This window comes from Odontomachus brunneus, unplaced genomic scaffold (assembly GCF_010583005.1).
Source record: "Odontomachus brunneus isolate Ranch 3 - 2012 unplaced genomic scaffold, Obru_v1 Obru_scaffold_307, whole genome shotgun sequence".
Taxonomy (NCBI): Eukaryota; Metazoa; Arthropoda; class Insecta; order Hymenoptera; family Formicidae; genus Odontomachus; species Odontomachus brunneus.
In genome coordinates this window covers 79,560-84,001 of record NW_022639757.1, presented here as the reverse complement: position 1 = coordinate 84,001, position 4,442 = coordinate 79,560, and positions in this window count along the sequence as shown.

The following is a 4,442-nucleotide window of genomic DNA, read 5'->3' as shown; positions in this document are numbered from 1 at the left end:
TTATACGAATGGCAATCAGGTTATATTACAAACGTTCATATAATATTATGTTATGTACAGAGAATTTTGTCTCTCTCTCTCTCTGTCTATAATTAATTTTACTTCTCCTTCAATACCTGTCAGCCTTACTGAAAAATTTTCGTAGAGATAACAATAGAATTCCCAATTCAATTCTCAGTTGAATTCTCAATTGAATTCTGAAATGCCGTTAATAAATAATGATTTTTCACTGAATTTTTCTACATTTTTAATAAAATATTATTGAAATATTAATGAAATTATAATGAAATTTTTATGAAATTGGGTCAAAATTGTGAATGCTTTTCAAAAGCATTTCAGCAAAAGTTCATTATATTTTCAATAAATTATTTCCATCAGATATAAATTTATCTCAATTGAGATCTTTGCATGCAATTTTTGCGCAAACGGCATTTCAGAATTTAATTGAGAATTCAACTGAGAATTGAATTGGGAATTCTATTGTTATCTCTACGAAAATTTTTCAGTAGGGAGCCTTTCATAATGTATATGGAGGTCCATTCTTAAATCATTTGTAAAACAATTAAACAATTAAACAATTAAACAATTCGTTTACATAACTTGCTTATATGCAATGAATGTATTTTTTTTCGTTAAAGCATGCATATGGAATATCATTCGTTGATTACATGTATAATTAGTTTAAATTATTCAAATATCGAGCTCCTGGATCATTTTATCGCGGACTCAATGAATTCTGTGAATTATGTGGATGAATTCATAATAATAACCTGTGTATCGTACATATGATCGATTAATGTTTTAACTGTCATATGTTATATTATTTATTGATAATATACTGGCTACTTGACGAAGATCACTAAGGAATGCTCTGGTACTCTATTCTTTTTTTACGCATAATGAGAGATATTGTTACGAAAAGTGTTAATATAGCATGCTTCTCGAATCTAACCGTCACGGCTGTGAAACAATGCAATATCTGATGATCGCGTGCTGCTGGACAGTTACGCATCAGTACCTTGTTGATCATTACACAGACAACATCGTACTGTAACACGCGAGCTTTAAAGATTGTTCGTATTAAAAATATTTAATTAGAGGATATAGAGGAGATTTAGAGGATATAGTAGGCGATGTTGATAACATTCTGGATTTATAAAACCGGATTGAAAAAGTTGTGCAAGACGTACGTTGTTATATTACAAGTACAGGATATTAGAAAGAAACATGCGAAGAATGGGGTACACGGAGAAGTGTAATTGCAAGTCCCTTTGCAGCAAAAGATTATGCAAAAAAGGAGGCTGGTACTTTGAAAAGGTTGGTACTTTCATTATTTCTGTAATAGTATTCTAATTATAAATGCATCGTGTTCTGACAAAGTAAATGTATTCCGTTTTTGCCAAATAATATACCGAAAAATTTATAGCATTTTTTTTATATTTTGTACATGTATACTATATTTTATAATGACTGTGCTTACAATGTGCATTCTTGTTATGAATGCAAATGGATACATTTCTCATTTGATGACACTTAATTATTATAACATAATATAAAAGTATATTTCAAAATAATCCTTCGAAAATATAAGTTTATGATATACTCTTTCAGCAGATGCTATATAGCACGATAGAAATGCAATACATCGTTGCGGTCGTCCAATATTTAAAAAACATGCAACTATGCGATGGTTCATGTTTTGTTTTTTGCAAAGTAAATATCATATACTTTCATAATGTCGAGTACAGCATCGAATGTAACGGTACTTTCGTACATATGAAGTAATAAATGAAGAATGCTCCTTGTAAAGAACAAATCGTTTTGCGATAGTACAAGTGCTACCCCACAATGAAAGATGTACATTGCTTTGTCAGAAACTGTACAGTGCGTTTATTTACACATGTTAATACAGTACGCATATGATATTGATTACATGTTATTCACAATAAAAATAGATAGTAAGGAAGTACAATTACAAATAAAAGTATCTATAGGAAGAGTATGCCATTAAAATGAATTCAAGGAAATATCAGGAAGACAAATAATAGAAAAAATAGCTGAAATGCATGTTCCATGATTATAAGGCGCGATGCAAGTGGCGTAACTTTTGCTATGCGTGGCCGTTTGCAAGGTCATTTCAAATTAAACTTTGTATTTTTAAATAGAAAACTATAATTGTTATAACGGAATTTTGTTGTATATCAAAAAAGAAATAATCTTTGTCGAAAAATTTTTTTGTACGACCTCTTTCAACAGATCTTTTAAAAAATAATTACAAATTATTTGTTACTCAAGAATGTTGTACTCAAAATATATTAACTTGTAAGAAAAGTAAGTAAGAAAAGTAGTAACAGACAAAAATTGTTTATTTTTTTTGTGGAACTGTCATAGTTTTTGGTAGGATTTTTTATGAACATTATTGTAGTTCATTTATTTATGTTGGTACATGCAGTAGTAAAATGTCGATTGAAAATTTTGAAAAATGTTATGGAATAAAACGCAGCTTCATTTTTGTAATACATTACTTCCTGGAAATTTCCTTGTGTTCATTTTAATAGTATATCCTGCATACTAATAAGTATTTCAACATTATTTTAAAAATAATGTCAAATAAAATATGATTTCCCATGTATATACATTTTTAACACGTTATGATGTATCCCAACATATCAAAGAAACATCAAATAAAGAAATAATATTTGTAAAAATAATATAATTTTCTAGTGCTCGCACAGAAAAAAAGATTATTTAACAAAAAGATGTGGCTATATAAAATGTAAGTACCATTGACACGTTATAAAAAGAAGAAAATTTCATCATACACATTTCATTTCAAATGTGTTTATAATAGCACAAATATATATTGTATGCACCAAACAATTTTTTTAAAGCTATTGTTTCATACATCCTGAGGAAAGAACGCAAAAAACATAATGAAATGGAATGACGTTTGTAATATTATGAATGCGTTATTTATACATTACTTGACATTAGCAATACGCCATCGTGTTTATTGACAGATATATCTCTCATGAAAGGAAACATTTTCTTTCATGTCATTAAAATACGACAAGAAATACTTTAGATATGCGAAAATCGTACCTGTATCTGACATACATGTTATATGTTATATGATGTATAGAATTAATATAAATGTTTCTTAAAGTAATAATAAAAAAAAATTATATATTAATTAAAGTCACTGAGGAATTAATGAAAAATTGACATGATGTTTCTTTGAAATGTATTTCAAAAATATGACACATGAATGCACGTATATAATTGATAATAAAGATACAATAACGAAACTTTCATTTCTATGAGGGAATGAAGGACTTAATAAATAAGAAATATTACTATCTGAGTAACATTATCTGATCAATATTACGAGCGAAAGTCCAATATATACTACAGCAAAATTATAATTGCATGATTTTGTAATTTAATCACTTACTACAATAAGCAGTAGCATATGTTCGAAAATGCATGTATCACTTAGTATTTCTTGTAGAGTTAAATAGTGGCAGAGGCGTTAATTTCTACGTGGGCTGCTTATATTTATATAATAGTACTTCGTACCAGAGGCGTCCAAAGAGACGTGGGCTGTGATTATTTTGTTGTAAATTATTTTGCATAAGTGTCCAATCGGATGTATGCCCTTGTACATTAGTAATAAGAAATCGTACCAGAGGCGTCCAAACAGACGTGGGCTGGGATTATTTCGCTACAATATCGCACAATATCCAATCGGACGTGTGCCCTTGTATATTAGCAATAAGAAATTGTAGCAGAGGCGTCCAAAGAGACGTGGGCTGTGATTATTTTGTTGTAAATTATTTTGCATAAGTGTCCAATCGGATGTATGCCCTTGTACATTAGTAATAAGAAATCGTACCAGAGGCGTCCAAACAGACGTGGGCTGGGATTATTTCGCTACAATATCGCACAATATCCAATCGGACGTGTGCCCTTGTATATTAGCAATAAGAAATTGTAGCAGAGGCGTCCAAAGAGACGTGGGCTGTGATTATTTTGTTGTAAATTATTTTGCATAAGTGTCCAATCGGATGTATGCCCTTGTACATTAGTAATAAGAAATCGTACCAGAGGCGTCCAAACAGACGTGGGCTGGGATTATTTCGCTACAATATCGCACAATATCCAATCGGACGTGTGCCCTTGTATATTAGCAATAAGAAATTGTAGCAGAGGCGTCCAAAGAGACGTGAGCTGCATTAAAAAAAAAAGAATTAAGTGATAAGTAATTATTAAGATGTTGCTAACACAGTGGGAATGTTGTATCAGATAATGTTGAAGTTTTGTTACAATTGAACACAAAATAATACTTTGTGCGCAGTATATGTATGCATATATGCGCTAACACTTATACACACACATATATACACAAACATGCACACATACATACACACACTTACACATAA